This window comes from Gekko japonicus, unplaced genomic scaffold (assembly GCF_001447785.1).
Source record: "Gekko japonicus isolate JY-2015 unplaced genomic scaffold, Gekko_japonicus_V1.1 scaffold28, whole genome shotgun sequence".
NCBI classification, from domain to species: Eukaryota; Metazoa; Chordata; class Lepidosauria; order Squamata; family Gekkonidae; genus Gekko; species Gekko japonicus.
The window spans coordinates 403786-422106 of record NW_015177010.1 but is presented as its reverse complement, the minus strand read 5'-3'; the positions used below and the strand labels follow the sequence as shown (position 1 = coordinate 422106).

Below are 18321 nucleotides of genomic sequence, written 5' to 3'. Positions count from 1 at the left end.
TATAACTGTCATCCCCATACCCGGGCCAGTGCACCTCATGATGTTAATATGGTGGTGGTACAATGGTGGTGGAGGCCCCTACTCGAAAGCCTGGGGGAAGAGCTCCGTCTTACAGGCCCTGCGGAACTGCACAAGGCTGGATATGGTCCCACCTAGTGAGACCCATCAGCAGCCTGGCTGCTGCATTCTGCACTAGCTGCAGCTTCTGGATCTGCAACAAAGGCAGCCCCATGTAGAGAGCATTGCAGTAGTCTAACCTCGAGGTGACCGTCGCATGGATCACTGTGGCCAGGTCATCACGATCCAGGTAGGGAACCAACTGTCATGCCAGCTGAAGATGGTAGAAGGCTGACTTGACAGTGGCTGCCACCTGGACCTCCATCGTTAAAGAGGAGTCCAGTAGCACCCCCAAACTCCTAACCCTCTGTGCCCGCCGGGTTTAGTTTCAGCTGGCTCAGCCTGAGCCAACCAGCCACGGCTTGCAACGCCCTATGAAGGTCATCAGGACTGGAGTTCGACTAGCTGCCCAGCATCAGATAGAGCTGGGTGTCATCTGCATATTGATGACACCCATGCCCATAGCTACGGGCAATCTGGGTGAGGGGGCGCATGTAGATGTTAAATAACATTGGGGACAGCACCGCCCCCTGAGGCACCCCACACTCAAGAGGATGCCTCCGGGACCGCTGATCCCCAATCGCCACCCTCTGTCCCCGACCTTGGAGAAAAGAGGCAAACCATTGAAGGGCAAGCCCCTGAATCCCCACATCGGCGAGGCGGTGGGTTAACAGCTGATGGTTGACCGTATCGAATGCGGCTGACAGATCTAACAACAGCAATGCCGCCACACCGCCTCGATCCAGATGCCTTCGGAGATCGTCAGTCAAGGCGACCAGCACCGTCTCCGTCCCGTGACCCGGGCGAAAGCCATACTGGAAGGGATCCAGGACTGAAGCGTCATCCAGAAAGCCCTGTAACTGTAACGCCACTGCTCTCTCTATCAATTTGCCCAAATAGGGCAAATTGGACACCAGTCGATAGTTGGCCATTTCGGCCGGGTCCAGAGATGGCTTTTTTAATAGAGGGCGGACCATCGCCTCCTTACACTCAGAAGACCATAATTTACTGCTGACCCCTGGCCCAAAAGACATCAGGCTGTCCTCAACTAGGGCCAGGGCCTTTTTGGACCCGGCTCCGGCGGAACTCCCTACCTAGTAAAATGCCTGTGTGACCTTGCTCAGTTCTGTAGGACATGTAAAATGGAGATGTTCCACCAGGCCTACAGCTGAGGACAGCAATGGTTCCTTACCATGGGCCCTTCAGGGGAGGGTGGAATAATAATGATGATGATGGCTTTTTTTAGAGATGGAGAACACTAAGTTTATGGAACTCTGGGCAGCAGGTCCCTAAGCAAAAGCAGAGCCATCTGGTATTTAGCATCCAGCACCTTATAGCCACTTGGTTTTTTGCATAGTTCCAAACTGTGTAGTCTAAACCTGTTTTTAAAATACTGTTTCTTTTGGGCACTGAGTCTGAATGCACTGAACTCATACTATTTAATCCGACCAGTGAGTGACACCCCCGCCCCCCCAGGTAAATAAGAAATGCCCCACTGAATTAATCCGGTTTACCCAAATCCATATATTCTAGAATTTTCCTCTCCAAAGCCAAATGCATGATAGCCTCCTGGCATCTGTTATTCGTCCCAGCCTCTGTTATTTGCCCCCTGTGTACATGGATGCTCCATTTAGTCATTGTGGCTAATAACCATTGATGTCCCTATCCTCCATGAATTTGCTTAATCCCCCTTTAAAGCCATCAGATCTACTGGTCATCACTATACCTTGTGGCAGTGATTCCCAGTAGTAAAATATTATGTGCACTTCTGTTTTTGGAGAGATGACCCATTATAAGAAAGCAAGGCACAGCCTATATGCCGTTGGGCAGACCCAGAAAGTAAAGCATGGGGGAGGGGGAGCATTTGGATTCTATCACATATTTTTATCTCACTTCAAGAAGCTCAGTCTGTTTTTATCCTCAAAACAACCCTATGAGGAAGACTGGGCTGAGAGAGAGTGTAACTACTTCAAGATCACTCAATGGGCTTCATGACTGAGTGGGGATTTGAACCTCAATCTTCCTGGCATGACCTGAGCGTAGGGTTGCCAGGTCCTACTTAGCTGCCACCGGGGGGACTCCTGACCCTTCCTGGATTTGTTCTGGTGTGCATGTGCTGTGAGGACGTCAACCAGAAGTGATGTCATTGTTTTTCCAACATTGGGGGTGACGCGCTAGGTTTTGGGCAAAACTCTATAGTTTTTTTAGGCCTCAAAACTATAGAGTTTTGCCCAAAACCTAGAGTGACACCCCCAATGTCAGAAATGCAATGATATCACTCCTGGGTGATATCAATGTTCTGGCAGCACCAGGAGGGGGCTTCTTGGGGTGGGGCCTCCCCCATTGGCCAGCTGGGCCACAGTGAATTGGGCCCCCCAAAATCGGTGGATCCCCTGGCCCCACTGGGGTAATGGCAACCCAACCTGAGCAAGACTTGATAGGTCATTTTGCAGGTCACTAATTCACAGGGTGACCCTAAGTTGGAAGTGACTTGACAGCACTTAAAACACACACACACACACTCTGGCACGCTAAATCTGAGAAAGAGAGCAGATGCTTAGAGAAATGAAATTCTTCCCAGAGACCTTACAGAGAGTCTGGAGGAAGATCAGTGGTCATAGGCCCTGCACCTCTGGAGGAAGATCAGTGGTCATAGGCCCTGCACCCTGAATTTCAGCTTAGTGCCTTTTGTTCAGCATTCAGACAAAAACAAAGTACCTTGCTGGGTGTTTTGCTCATTACAGATTTGCTGTGACAAATATAGCTATTGTATTTTCTAAACTAAAAATAAACAGACACACATGTCTGCCTTTAAACAACAACAGCAACCACAGTTTGGTACACAGCTTGAACATTTGGATTACTTTTTCACAACAGAAGCGATTACAATAAACAGTTTAATCTTAACTATGTTATTTTAGCCTTTCTGACTCTGAAGAAAATAAATAACTTGAAGGCCGATTGTTCTGTTTATGAGATTGGCCTAGTGGGAATAATCTGACCTTTAATGGACCTATGCATTTGTATTCCTCCAAGGAACTCAGGGCAGCAAGATATGGTTTTCCCTTCATCCTCTTATGTTATCCAACCTGCTCAAGCCCTGTTCTTGGTGCCCCTGCCTGTTGTAACGATATGAGCTTATGTTTGTATTTCTGTATAGTGGTGATGCTGCTTATGTGTGTCTCTAGCATTGAATACCTATGCATTATGTATTCAGGGATTGCTGTATGTTGTGTGTTGCTTTGTTCTGCATCTCATGCTTGCCTAGAAATAGGCTGGCCTGGGCCTGCCGTTGCACATACGGACCATGTGCGTCCCTGGAATGTATCCCATGACTCTTTGGGATGGAGAAGACACCGCGCCATTGCACCCACTTGGAGAGCTGTGGAAAATCCCCAGCGAACCCCGGCATTCTTGGAATGGAAAGAGCAAGTGACCCTACTCCCTTAATCTGGTTTGGAGATCTAAAGACAATAGCGTTTATGGCTTTGGAGCAGGAACCAGATCTGCAAATCAAGAGGTGTCCATGGGAACGGAAGATTCACACCTTGCCAAAAGGCACCTTTGATGTAGGAGTAGGATCTACATATTGCCACCACCCCTCAGGAGAGCGTCATCCCCTCGTCACCCCCTCTTCATCCAGTAGTGATAGTTTAGAGGACGGGTTTGATAGTTTATGGCTGGATAGCACATGCCCCAAAAAGAGTTTATTTAAGGAGAAACTCTCCTTTGTCTCTCTGGTTAACCCACCTTCCCCATAGCAGTGCACTAAGGTGCTACAAGTGACTCTACTACTTAAGTTCTCCGGAGTCGCGACCCAGAGAGCTCACACGTGGTTTGGCTGGTCCTACCTGTGTGCCTTGGAGTTCACAAGCTGCTGCATTTCGGCTGCCCAGCGTTCCAAGGAGGAGAGTTCTTCCTCAGCTGGACCTCAGATGAGTATAGCCGTGCCCCATTGTGTCATCCCCATTTTGATGCTTTTGTTATTTTCTATGCTGTAATTGTTCTAATGTACTATTGTAACTAAGGAGCTTGTATGAATTTGTATGATTCCGATTTTGTATGCCTGATGAAAAACCTTTAGTAAAGACAACATTTATTTAAGGACTAGCGTGTTGTCTCACTTCCTGGGATATAGCCGAGCGTCTCATTCGCCATCCGACCTCTGTATAGACTGGTATAGAACTTACGCACAGCCACAAACACCCAATTTTCCTTGGTAGATAACTTGGATTGGGTCTCCAGGAATTTCCTGGAGAAGTTGGCATAACAGATCTGGTGCCCCGTGTGAGGCGACCTTTGGACCCCTCGGAACCAGTACCCAACCATTTGGTTCCGAAGGACCCAAAACGTGGAGAAACGATCTGGTCGTTTGGACGCTCTAGCGTAGGGAAGTGTGAGAGGTTTCCGTCTGCGTGCTTGGCCTTTAGTGGCATCTGTACTGCGGGAGGGATTTCTACCCCTTTCCCTCTAAACCCAGGAGCATCCTCGGTTTCGCGCTCCGATCCTATCGTTGTGGGTGGACACCGAGGCGCGACTACGAAGAGGACCTGGTTAGGGACCCCCAGTTGCACAAGCACTACATACACGCAGGAACATATAAACCCCTGTCTCCTTAAAACGCTCCCCGACTTCGGTGCCCAGCCAAGAGGCTGCGCCCGTAATATTCTCCCTCCCCCGAAGCGAGCTGAGGACAACTCGCACGGGATCGGCACAAGCTGCGCGCTGTAGCCGTCCCGTCCCTAGGAGCTAAGTTCTCCAGTAGGGAAAACCTCACTATCTGGCGCAGTTGGGTCTGCCAAGGGAAAACGGGACTGATCCCCCCGGAATTCCAACACCCTTCAAGGACTACGGTCCAGGTTCTGGTTGCTCCTGGAAAGGAAGTAGCTCTTCCTTATCCGCAAAGCCTGAAACTCAGGCTACCTAGGGTTGAAATACCCTCAGGTACGGCCTTGATCTCTGTACGCCTGTTTGCCAGAGATCTAAACGGGTGGTGCGATCGCAAAGGTCACACCGTCCACGGTTCTTGGATAACCCGTGAGGAAGAACAGCGTTCTTTAACTCGGAAAATCCACACGTGCAAAGGGTAAACCCTTTTGCCTGAATTAGTGCCGTCACCGAGGTTATACTTGCAGCTGACCCGGCGTGAGCCATCTCGGACACCCGGATACCACTGTAAGATACCCGCGAGTGAGCACTACCCCCGCACACCAATCATGGGTGCACAGTCGCCAATGTTCAGTCACGGCCAGGATACGTTCCTACAGTTCGTGCACAATGTGCTAGAGTCTGCCGCTTGGTGGGATTCGTCCACCATTTGGCTGCCAATGTTTTGGCATACTCTCACAGCTGTGCTATTCTTCGGACTAGGATGGGTATCCTCCCGACAAGCATGGGAACGACTGAAGCTTAGCTGGATGGCCCAGCTAGATGCAGCGCAAGGCCATATCGAGGCTCTGTTTAACCAAATAGTCGACAAGGATAACCAGTTAGGGTCCGCCCGCGAGCAAGTAGGATCCCTCAATCATGAACTGGAGGAGACGGCCAAACAGTTGGATGCATTCAAGGACCACACCAAGGTTCTGAAGGCTCAACTGGCCGAAAAGGAAAGTCAGTTGCGCACGGCTCAAGATCGCATTGCAGATCAAGCGGCACAACTGAGTGAGAGGGACCAACAAATAGTGCTCATGAAAACTGGACACGAATCCACAATCAGACTAATTAAGGAAGAACGGATTGCCCATATACAGTCCCTAGAGGAGCTCGCTCGAGAGGACTTGGCCAAACTGGCGGTAGACCTAGGGAAAGCGCACGATTCCCAGGTCCGAACTCTCAAGGAGGAGCAGGCTGCACGTATACGGTCTCTCGAGGAGCAAGCTCGAGAAGATCGGGCACAGTTGCAGACATCCATGGGAGCCGGACACGAGTCCGAGATTAGAATCCTTAGGGATGAACAGGTTGCTCGCTTAAACTCCCTTGAGGAGCGCGCCAGAGAGGATCTGGCCCAGTTGCGAACAGTCCTGGGAAACGGACATGAATCTGAGATAAGGATCCTCAGGGAAGAACAGACCGCTCACATAAAGTCCCTGGAGACCCGTGCTCGAGAGGACGTGGCAAAGTTGCAGATCACTCTTGAGAAGGAGCGATCGCCCGCCTATGCTCCGCCTCCTTTGCCACCTCCCTCCTACCATCAATCGCAGCCTATGCTTCACGCGCAGCCTCCGCTGCAACCCCCTCCCGTCCACCACCAACAGCAGCATCTGGCATTGCCGCCGCCCCCACCCCCGCCTCCACTGCCAACGGCGCCCCCGGTGTATCACACCGCGCCTGGAGTGGAGCAGGGAAGCACGGGCCCGCCACAGGGCATGGACCCGTTGCGATGGCATGCCTGGATGAAGCTGAGGAAGAGAGGGTATAACATGGAGCTTTTCGATGGGAAACCGGACTCGTACCTTCTGCAGACTCTCGCCCTATCCGACCAACCACGGTTCCCGGTGTCGGAAGTCATTCCCGCGTCGGCTCACCCTCCGCAGGGTAGTCCGATGCAGGAGGACTAGGGACGCCCGGGACGCAGGCGTCTTCCCCAGGGTGTGGTAGCATACCTTCACCCTGACCACTGGGGAAGACCCACCGTGAAGGCAGGGATCGGAGATCCCGGGAATAGAATCCCTGCAACTTTGCTTGTAGACACTGGCGCAGCCACTAATGTCTTACACCCCCATTTGGCCCAAGAAGGCCAGCCCAGCCAGGGTACCGTTTCCCTTTCTGGTTTTGCAGGAGGCGTGCGTACCGCTGAGGTGTGGAGGCAGGTTCCAATCGCCATAGGAACCTTTTCCACTACGGTATCAGCCTGCACTAATCAGGGAGAGGATGATGGTATCCTGGGGGCACCCTTTTTCAAGGCACACGCCCTGACCATTGATCTTGCCAATGGCTTTTTGTGGCAGATTCCGGACGGTCCTGCCGAGATCAATGCCTCTCAGCGCTGTGCTGCTTTGAAAGCACCCTTCCCAATTGCCTCAATTGTCCATGATCCATGGGAACAGGAATTTCCTGAGGTATGGGTCAAGGACAAAGCCGAATGTGGCACTGTCAAAAATGCGTGCGTGCTGATCACAGGACCTGATCCTAAGCCGCAGCGGCAATACAAATACCCGGCTGAAGCCGAGGAAGGTATTGCCAAGACCATCCAGGGTCTTTTGCTCTGGGATGTCATAGTGCCAATGCAGTCTATCTGCAACTCTCCGCTCTGGCCAGTCCTGAAAGCGGATGGAGTCACGTGGAGGATGACAGTGGATTACAGATCTTTGAACAAATCTACGCCAGCGGTAGCGCCGGTAGTGGCCAAATATAATGAGATTTTGGCCGCCATTGCAGCGGGTTCCCGCTATTATAGCGTGATTGATTTGGCCAATGCGTTTCACTCAATTAGACTCCATGAGTCTTGCTGGTACAAGTTCGCCTTCACATTCAGGGGACAACAGTATGCTTTTAAACGGACTCCTCAGGGATTTCACTCCAGCCCCAGCATCTGTCACGCACATGTGGTTCAGATGTGGGAGCAGCTGAAACCCGAGTCACAAAAGCAGGTTCTCTCTTATGTTGATGACGTGCTTGTACACGCCCCCACCCGTGAAGAAGTGGTTGCCATCACGAGGGAAGTCCTCACCCTGATCAGGGAGACTGGCTTCAAAGCCAGCCGGCAAAAGGCACAACTGGTGCAAACGCACGTAAAGTACCTAGGTTTGTCACTGGGACCCGATGGTAGAGCCCCCGATGCTCAAAGGATGGAAGCGATTTCCCGCCTACCTGCCCCGAACGATGTGGCATCGTTGCGAGCTCTGTTAGGGACGTTTAACTTCTCCAGGGATTTCATAGAGGCGTTCGCGGAGAAGGCGAGACCGCTCTATGCCCTCCTGAAGAAAGACGCCCCGTGGCACTGGGGTCCTGAGGAACAGAAGGCTTTTGCTGTGCTCAAGCAGAGCCTGGCTTCCGCCCCCGCCCTGGCGCACCCGGACCCGCACAAGCCATTCTATGTGCAACTAGCACATTCGGAGGTTGGCATCGGAGCCACTCTGACCCAATTCCAAACCGGTACTCAAAGAGTTATTGCCTATGCCTCCCGGACGCTGTCCCCGGTTGAGCAACGTTTTAATCCTTGTGAGAAGAGCTGCCTTGCTCTCGTGTGGGCGCTGTCGCACTGGGAATTCATTATAGGAGGATCCCGGGTGGTGGTACAGACGACGCACACTCCCCTTAAATACATCCTATCGGGTAGGATTCAGGATGGACAAGTGTCGAATGCTAGGATTGCACAATGGACGCTAGCGCTGGTGAACAGAGGTGTCGAGTATAAACGGGAGCACTCCGAACCCCTCGCTCCCCATGGCCTTCTTGCCACGGGAGAGGAGCACGAATGCCCGTTACCTACGGTGGATCACGATCCTTGGCCGGCAGTATGGGGTGTCCCCCTCGAGGAAGCCGAACTGCAAGGTTTTGCATGTTGGTTCTGCGATGGGTCCAGCTTCCATTTAAATGGCCACCCCCGTACGGGATACGGTGCCGTGAGAGTGCAGGACGGCTACCAGCTGCAAGCCCCCGTCCGCCCCCACTCCAGCCAAGCGGCTGAGGTCGCTGCGCTGCGGGCCGTGCTGGCTCTTGAGCCCCTAGATCGCCCACTTGCTATCTACACCGATTCTGATTGGACTGCCAAAGCAGCAACTATTTGGCTCCAACACTGGGAAAAACGTCAATGGAAGAATGCGGAGGGAAAGCCAGTAGCACACTCTGCCCTCTGGAAAGAGGTGGCTCGCATCCTCCATGACAGGACTGCCCCCACCCAAATCACTCATGTGAAGGGGCACCAGAAGGCTGGTTCAGCGACGGCCTACTGGAATGATTTCGCTGATCGATTGGCTAAAGAAGCCGCCCTGGGAGACCTGGGACCCACATCCCCTAAACCTGATCTCGACAAGGACACCCCCTCCCCTCCAGACCCTGCCCCGAACTTGCCCATCTTTGCTGTGATCACCCGCAGCAAACGAGCGACAGAAGACACCCGTGCACCCCTCCCTCCTGTCCTAATGGATTTGGGAGCGCTGCAGAAGGATGATTCTGACGTGATGGACTTGCTCTCTAAGGGCAAGGATTCCACTGGGAAGTTTAAAATCGAGGAACTGGAAGGTGTGGTTTGGGCGATCGACTCCTCACATAACCGCCATTGGGTTGTACCCGTTTCGGTTCGGGGAGACTTGATCCAATATGTCCACGAGCAGGGGCACAGAGGGAAAGATCTGACGCTCGCGCGCGTTCGCGACACAGGTTGGTGGCCAGGCGTCAGGAACGATGTTGCCCAATGGGTAGACAACTGTTTAGCATGCGCTTCTGTCAATGCCGACCCCACCGGACCCAAGGCACCCATCCAGCATCAGCGGGTGGAGGGACCCTGGGCCCGCATCCAAATTGACTTCATTGGTCCCCTCCCCACGACTCGCCACGGTCACAAGTATTGTTTGACCATAGTGGACCCCTTCTCGAAATGGGTTGAGGCATTTCCCTGCAAGTCCAATGATGCCCACACCACGGCTAGACTTCTGTTGAACCGCCTGTTCTCCGTTTGGGGAATCCCGAAGGTTATAGATTCGGATTTAGGTTCCCATTTCACGGGCGCTGTCACACAGCACCTTTGTCAGGCTCTCGGCATCACCCAGCGCTTCCACATCGCTGGAAGGCCACAGGCCGCCGGAACTGTCGAGAGGATGAACAGGACCCTGAAGGAGGCATTAGCCAAGGTGGTGAAATCCACGGGGAAGGACTGGGATGAGAAACTGCCGCTCATCCTGATGGTCATTAGGGGAACTCTGGCTTCTCATGGGTACACCCCTCATCACGTTATGACGGGGAGACGTATGAGAATGCCGGAAGCCTTTTGGATGGACACGAGCCTTCCTCAGGAGCAGGAGGCACGTGCAGTGACGGATGAATGGATCATCCAGCTCCAAAAAGAACTTTCGACCGTGCACCAACAGGTGGCCCGGGCCATTGGTAAGAGCACTCTTGCCATGGACAAGAGACTTGGATGGGTACGGTATGCCCGCCTCTGGCAACCGGGACAGCGGGTCCTTTACCGCTACTTTTCCAAGAAACCCCATGCCCTCATGGGAAAGTGGGCCGGTCCGTCCACCATTATTGAAAGGGTGAGCCCAGCGGTTTACAAGCTCGCGATCAAGGGCCGCCACAAAGGAAAGATTTGGCACAAGTTTTTCCACGCCTCGCAGTTGAAGGAGTGGAAGGGAGACCCGACCGTTGCGACCCCATCCCAGCCGCAACACCCGGTGTACCGTCCGCCTGGATACCAGACGCCGGATGACGGGCTCCCTCAGCCTCCCCCTCTGCCGAGCGCACCTACATCGCCGCCCGTGGCCCCCGTCAGTTCGGTGGTGCATGGCGAGCCTAGGCAAATCCCTTTCTGTGGCCTGGAGGACTCTTTCATGTCTTGCCTTGATGTGACACCTGCCCTGCCCTCTGGTCAGGACAGTGTCAAAGGGGGGAGCGAGAGTGAAAACGAGCCTAACCCGCCAACACCGGATGGTGCAACGAAAGCGACTGTCAAGCCTGACTTTATAGCTATTGTCATTGGACCGGACGAGGGATGTGACTGTGGGTACATGTCTGAGGACCTCTCTACGGAGGAGGACCCGGTGACACAGGTAGCGCGCTGCCCGTGCCCGGCGGAAGACATGCCCGGCCCGCCCCCGCTCCCTTCCAATTCCCCCCACTGATCCCACTGGCACAGTGGATGCGGCACGCTAGTTTGAGCTATGCGGTTCGACTAGCAGCTGGAGTCCTAAGATTGCCGCTTTTTCCTGTGGTCAGAGAAAAATCAGTGACACTTGCCCCCCCCCATATAATTCCTGTTTACCCAGGACATCGGGTATCGCACACAGCGGCACCCTTCAACCTCACATGTGAAATGCCTTCCCCCATGAGGCTTGTTGTTGTTCAGTTGCACAGTCGAGTCCAACTTTTTGCGACCCCATGGACCACATCACACCAGGCCCTTCTGTCCTTCGTCACCCTCTGGAGTTTGCTCAACTTCATGTTCATTGCATCGATAACACTGTCTAACCATCTCATCCTTTGCTGTCCTCTTCTTTTTTGACCTTCAATCTTTCCCAGCATCGGGGTCTTCTCCAGTGAGTGCTCCCTTCTCATTTGGTGGCCAAAGTATTTGAGCTTCAGCTTCAGCATCTGGCCTTCCAGGGAACAGTCAGGGTTGATTTCTTTTAGGATTGACTGATTTGATCTCCTTGCCAGGCATCTAATTCACTCTCTTTCAAGTGCAAGGCCAAACAATTTCCTTTTACCCAGAATTTTAACTAAAGGATTTGGTCATTTTTGTTTTTACAGCCTGGTTCATACCAGGGTACCATTTTATAAGGATCATTTTGGGATGCTCAATGTTTTATGCAGTCTTTATACTTTTTAAATAGTTTTTTAATAGCAGAGGTTTATGATTTGTTAATTTAAAATTTAAAAATACTTTAAATGATTTTATAATGGTTTTACTTCATGAACCACCTTCAGGACTGGTCTCTGAAGAGAATGACTGGCCCAGGGTTGTCCACTGATGGTTGAATAAGGATTTGAGCCATAGTTTTTAAATCTAACTAATGCCACACTGACTCTAAACATTAGTGCTGCCAGGCACAGCCTGACAACCAGCAGGAGTCAGGGGGGCAGGGACATGTTGGGGGAGTGGTTGGGCAACGGTGTGATGTCGCTTTGGGAAAAACCTGGAAGCCGTGTCATGCCTCTCTAGGAATCAGCAGAAACTCCATGGTAAAATGCCCAGGTTTTCCCTGGAAATGATATTATGCCATCACCCAATGGTGCTTTTTGAGATTATTTTTCTCCTGCTAGGTACAGGAGCAGCTCTGGGAAATGAGAGCCTGGCAGGAAGATGGAAGCCTTGCTAAAAATCCACACCCATGCCAGTGCACTGCTAATACTACTCATCTCCCACAATCTCTTAAGAAAGTAAGGCACAAAAGGCCAAACTGCAGCAATTGCTGGAGCTCTGTGACTGTACTTTACTTTTCGAGGTTTAATACGGTCCTAACAAAGCAGTTTAACTCAGTATGGATTAGGGCCTCAGCCCTCAGCATTGAGGAAATGATTGAGGGCTAACTTTTCCCTCCACTATTTTCCTGTTTGGAGAAAGACCCCACCCTCACCCCCGGTTGCTTTAAGCGCAATACTTGTATTTTCCCCCCTCCTGGGGCTTAAAGCATTCTGGTGTGGGAGCAAATTTTGATTAGGGAACTGCCACATGGAAAAAGAGTTGCACCCACTGCCCTTTGCCCCATTCATCATACATATCACCCCTAGGTTGCTTTATAGGGCCAAAGTATACATCTGGAGTTCGAATCATGAAATTCCAGCATTATATGTCATTTGACCCGGAATAGGGAGTGCAGTGAGGCCCATACAGAGTTCCCCTTAACTGGAGGGTGTAATCTACAACTGGGTGACGATTCCTGGGAACAGCAGATCCACTCCAGGTAAGCCTCCGGGCCAGGGCCATTTGGCTGTGTGTATGTCTGTGTGTTGCTCTCTGGCTGCACTCCTTGACCTATTCTCTGACACATTAGTATCACATGCAGCCAGAGAGTGACCTCTACTCCTAGCTACACAGTTGTAGATTCCCAGGATATGGTTCATTACATTTTCCAGTAATGGAAATATCATACCCTCCGCAGACATTCATGCAGGGCAGGTGCAGCCAAGCTTATAACATGATGCAACCTAATCACCTAATTATGCTAAATTCTACAAGCAAAAAAACCCCACCAAAAACCCTTAGCGGGAAAATGTAGTCATGTTTTTGGTGGGTTTTTTTTGCTTGTAGAATTTAGCATAATTTGGTGATTAGGTTGCATCATGTTATAAGCTTGGCTGCACCTGCCCTGCATGATGTCTGCGGAGGGTATGATATTTCCATTACTGGAAAATGTAATGAACAGCCAACAACATCCAGTGAACCATATCCTGGGAATGGTACTGAGAGGTTTAGGTTACCCTATTAAAAAGAAGGGGTGGGGAGACTTATGAACAAGACCTCAGATGTATTTCCAGATGGCTACAGCTCCGGTGGATGAAATGGCTACCGAGTGGAGAGCAGGGAGCTGAAGAAAATGATGGGCCAATGCATGCCACACGTTTATGCAAAATCCTTTATCGGGGCAAGATAGGTTCAGGATGAGAGTGGGCAAAATGGTCATCTTGACCCTTCCCCATAAATATAGACAGCAAGCGATCATAATACCTTTGCCCAAACTTTTTAACAGCTGTGGGGCTTTTAAAAGACATGACAGGGAACTATCCTGTCTTTTTTAATAGCCCCATTGCTATGAAAGGGAACTGAGTGAAAGCACTCCTAACAGTTGATGTGACCCTTTAGAATCCATAAGCTTCTCCCTTGTGACACAAGAGATCACTGCTCTTTGCAGCGTATCAGGGCTGAAAGGAGGTCAGTGAGGTGAGGCAGGTGTCAGGTTGGCAGGCTGTAACCCAGCACAGTGAGAGATGTTTCAGTTTTGCAAATGCACACTGAGTCCAGGCTGAAGATGCTTTCAAGAAGTAAAACCTTTACCTAACTTTCAGAAACACAGAATAGATAGCCAGGGTTGCCAGCTCCATGTTGGAAAATACCTGGAGATTTTGGGACTGGAGTTTTAGGAGGGCGGGGTTTGAGGAGGGGAGGGACCTCAGTGAGGTATAATGCCATAGAGTCCACCTTCCAAAGTGACCATTTTCTCCAGGTGAACTTATCTCTGCTGCCTGGAGATCACTCGTAATCCCAGGAGATCTCGAACCACCACCTGGCGTTTTGCAAGTTTACTAACTAACAGGTACAGTGCAGACCTCTCTACTATTCTGCGTCAGATCCAGCAAGCACCAAAGGAAGGAGCAAGCAAAGCAAGAACCAGAAGAAACTTCTTGACCCAACTGGTTACTAGGCAATATCAATCCCCTCTGTCTATTGAATAACCTTGCAAGTAAATTAACCCTTTAAATGCCCTCCCAGTTCTACAGTGTGCGATCCATTGCTATCGCTATTCTAACACGCAGAAGGTTTAAATGTTCTAAAAACAGGAGACAAAGTAACTGTTGTTGCTTTGTGTCATTAGGCACCTGCATGTTAGTGTTCCAGTTCCCAAGGTGGACCCAGAGTTCACACAAAAACGACAAGTGGGGGAGACAAAACAACAACAACACTCGTGCTGTGGATCCATCTCTCTCCCACACCCAGCCCAGTCTGTGGTAGTGAGAAAAGGACCATGAGAGGGATTGCTGGAGCATCTACAAGAACATTCACTTGGCAATCCTAGGGCAAACAAACTGCAATTTCAGATGTGCTTTGGGGAGGTCCCCAGAAGAAGATTATTTTGGGAACCGAGTCTTGCTGCTGTGACCGAGGCTCCACAGAGGAGCCCAGGTTTGGACCTCAGTTGCCTACAGCATGTTTGTATGCCACCATTTTATAGTGAAGGGAGAGAGGGAAACCAAGGGTGATTACTAGGGTTGGCAGCTCTGGGTTGGGAAATACCTGGAGATTTTGGGGGTGCAGCCTGAGGAGGGTGAAGTTGGGGGAGGGGAGGGACTTCAATGGGTTATAATGCCATAGAGTCCACCTTCCAAAGCAGCCATTTTCTCTGGGTGAACTGATCTCTGTCACCTGGAGATCACTTGTAATCCCAGGAGAGCTCTAGCCACCACGTGGAGGCTGGCAACTCTATCCATTGCAAGAATGCTGATGACTCCAGCAGACACACCTTACTATCCAGATTAGCAATCCCACTAAATTAAGTTTAGATTTAAACTAGATTACCATGAGTTTTAAGTAACATGGGCTCCTGGGAAAAATTAATTATGCGGGCCTCAGCATTAAATTATTGTGGAAATAGGGAGGAGGAAACTAGGATCATGTCCTTGTGAATTTAGGCAGATCATGAGGGGGAGGGCAGGAAGGGTTTCATCAGTGCTTAGTTCTTGTGGCCCCTTTCTTACACACCCAGGGAAATGCTGACCACCACTTTGGGGCCAGAGAGCAATTTTTCCCTAGGCCAGTTTGGCCCAGGGATCCTGGATGTTTTTTTGTTATGTTCTGGGCATGGAACAGGGGTTATGTGTGGTGTGGTGGGGAGGTATTTGTGAATTTCCTGCATTGTGCAGGGGGTTGGACTAGATGACCTTGGTGATCCCTTCCAACTGTATGATTCTATGTCATGCACTCTGCAGGCATGTCCAGTTAGTTTTCCTCTAGAGTAGCACCCTCAAAACTAGATAGCAGAGCTTGGGAGCATCAAAAGGAACTGGAACACAAGCTTGCATCTAGTGTACCCATTTATCCAACAAGCTTTCCCTCCCAGTCTGAGGCTTAAATAGGCTGAGAAGACAGCAGTTCCACCTGTTTTGGAAGCAACCCCTGGGACTCATCTTGCCAGGCTAAAATAAGGGCAGAATCCTGTGAAGGACTACATTCACCATGCCCTGGTCCAGAAGGTAGAGCACAGGCTGCTAGCCTGGCACTGCATCTTCGCCGGGATATCTCAGCACAAGGCCCACTTCCTCTGCTGCTCCTGCTGGGTAGAGGCAGATTCTGGTGCAGTTGTGGACCAAGTCCTGGATTGGTGCTTTGTTGCCCCAGGACCTGGGGGGACAGAGGGACGTCCTGGCAGAGGAGCTGCCACTGCAGGCTCCTCATGGGCAAGTTCCGGAGCAGATGGGCCAGGTGCAGAGGTTCCTGCTCCCAGAGGTTCCTGCTCTCCCCCAGCCAATGTGTTGGGCTCCTCAGGCTCTTCCTCGGAGGCTTCCGAGTCGGAGTCCACAGCCAGCTTGGTGGGGGTCATGACAGATTAATTTGCTGCAAAGTATTATTGAATATAAATAAAAACAATTTCTCATATTACGCTATTTGTTGCTGGTGCAGAGTTATTTGTTAAAGGAGGTTATTTTTGCTTAAAATAAAGTGCAGAAGGCTTTTTCTTCTTGCATTTCCATTAGGTTCTCCCCCCAGGTCTAAAAATCCTGGTATGAGATGGGTGACATCAGCCTTAAGTGTCACCCCTCTGAGTCACTCAGTCAACAGACAGCATGAGAACAATCATAACAAGCCAAGAAAGGCATGTGGAATGGGACTCCACGGGGCTTTAATCCATGGTGTGTCTCCTCAGCATGCAACCTCTCCAATCAATTGAGGAATCCCTCACACAGGATGTGATTCAGAAACATTCGCTGGGGCGGCTTGTGGTGACTCACAAGGTCTCCTATTTTCTCTAGGAATGTCCCATAGCAATATGCCAAGAAACACATGTTTCCCATCATTAAAGAAAACCTCAAAACTGACTCCTCTAGTATTGTGGGGAGTGCGAACATGTGAGTGCCTATGTGCCCAGACAAAGATAGCTGCATGTTCAGAAGCTTGTGGGATTTGGGGTTTTCAAAGAGAGGCAGTTTCAGATTGCACATCACGTTGTCAAAGACACAACAACAGTGGCACATGGAGTTGTTTCCATACAAATGCATACTTACCACATGGGCAGTCTTGGGGGGGTGGCTAGAAATTTCTCTATGTAATTATAGAATTGTAGGGCTGTGTAAGTAAGTAAAATCCAAGATGAAGTAACGATGCTGTGCATGAACCAGTAGAGTAGAAAATAACTTTGATGATAGGATCAGCTTGTTCTATTGCTTTAGCACTATGACAGGAGATGCTGCACATATGGAAATTTTCCCTTCTTTGTGATTATTACAGGGCTCAAGAGACCCATCTCCTACTGATTCTGAAAACCTTTGCTGGAAGATTATCAATGTTAGTGGGGCATTAGCCTCCATAACCATGTACACCTAGCAGATTAGTTTATATAACTAAATCAGTAGTCGTCCACAGAGATATATAATACTAGAGGTCAGGAGGAGACAGGGTTTTTTGTTTGTTTTTTAAATAAAAAATCATCTAGATGCTGCAAGGCAATGAGCAGCCAAGCCATTTGCTAGTAGAAGTTTTTTTTAAAAAAAATCTGTTCAGTTAATGGTGTTTCTACTGTTTTCTTTAGGGTTGACAGGTCCCTACCTGTTCCTGGCAGGGGACTCCTGGCCTGGAGTTTTCGGCAGATGTTCTTAGTGCACTCTAGCATTTTCTCAGATGCTAGCGCATCCCCTCCCCAGCATGCCCAGTGGGCACATCAGTGTGGGTGGGGCTGCTCGAGGACGGGGCTCTCCCACTGGCCAGCTGAGTGGTGGCAGTTTCGCCTCCCCGAAAGCTGGTAAACCCCCCCCACCACTGGGGGGGATGGCAACCCTAGTTTTTAATTAAACTTTTTGTGAGTTACTGCAGGAGCCTTTGGGTTGACAGGCTTTGGCATAAAACTCTGCGAACTAAATAATAATATAAATAGATCATAATGGCCCCTGCCTAGGCACACCAGAATTGGACCTCAAATGTCATGTAAAGATTGGAGAAAGTAATCCTTATTTCTGTCAGTGAACACAAAAATGTAAAGTAAGGGTAAAATTAGTGAGATGGTGAGACATCAGAGAGCAAAACATCCACTTTTTTTTTTTTTAGTGAAAAGCAACTGTGCGGGGGGGATTGGATCAGAACCATGGCACTGAAGGATGAAGTTTCAGACCTTCCCCTTCATGTCATTGTTCTGTTTATTATTTAGGAAATATATATGCTGACTCAGCAGAGTCTTGCTGGAGGCAGCTTACAACTAAAGTAGTAAGTTAACAGTATGAAAACAAGAACCCACTAAAACAAGCCATGGGACTTTAGTAACATAAAACTATCCATTAAAAAGACTTCAGACCAGAGCAAACCATTAAAAACCCTGGAAAGATTAAACCCAAGGTAAAAAGATGTGTTTGGTGTAGTGGCTAAGTGTGTGGACTCTAATCTGGGAGAATCGGGTTTGATTCCTCACTCCTCCACTTGCACCTGCTGGATGACCTTGGGCAAGCCATAGTTCTGTCAGAGCTGCCCATGAAAAAGAGCAGTTTCTGTCAGAGCTCTCTCAGCCCCACCTACCTCAAAGGGTGTCTGTTGTGGGGAGGGGAAGGGGAAGGAGATTGTAAGCCACTCTGAGACTCCTTTGGGTAGTGAAGGGCTCCTCCTCCTCCTCCTCCTCCTCCTCCTCC

At 50.3% G+C, this 18321-nt stretch overlaps 1 protein-coding gene across 2 annotated transcripts in view; it reads right to left on the bottom strand.

The window, feature by feature from the left end:
• The window catches only part of SYN3 (synapsin III), a 290629-nt gene that overhangs the window by 78173 nt on the left and 194135 nt on the right, over positions 1–18321 (bottom strand). The window lies entirely within an intron of this gene.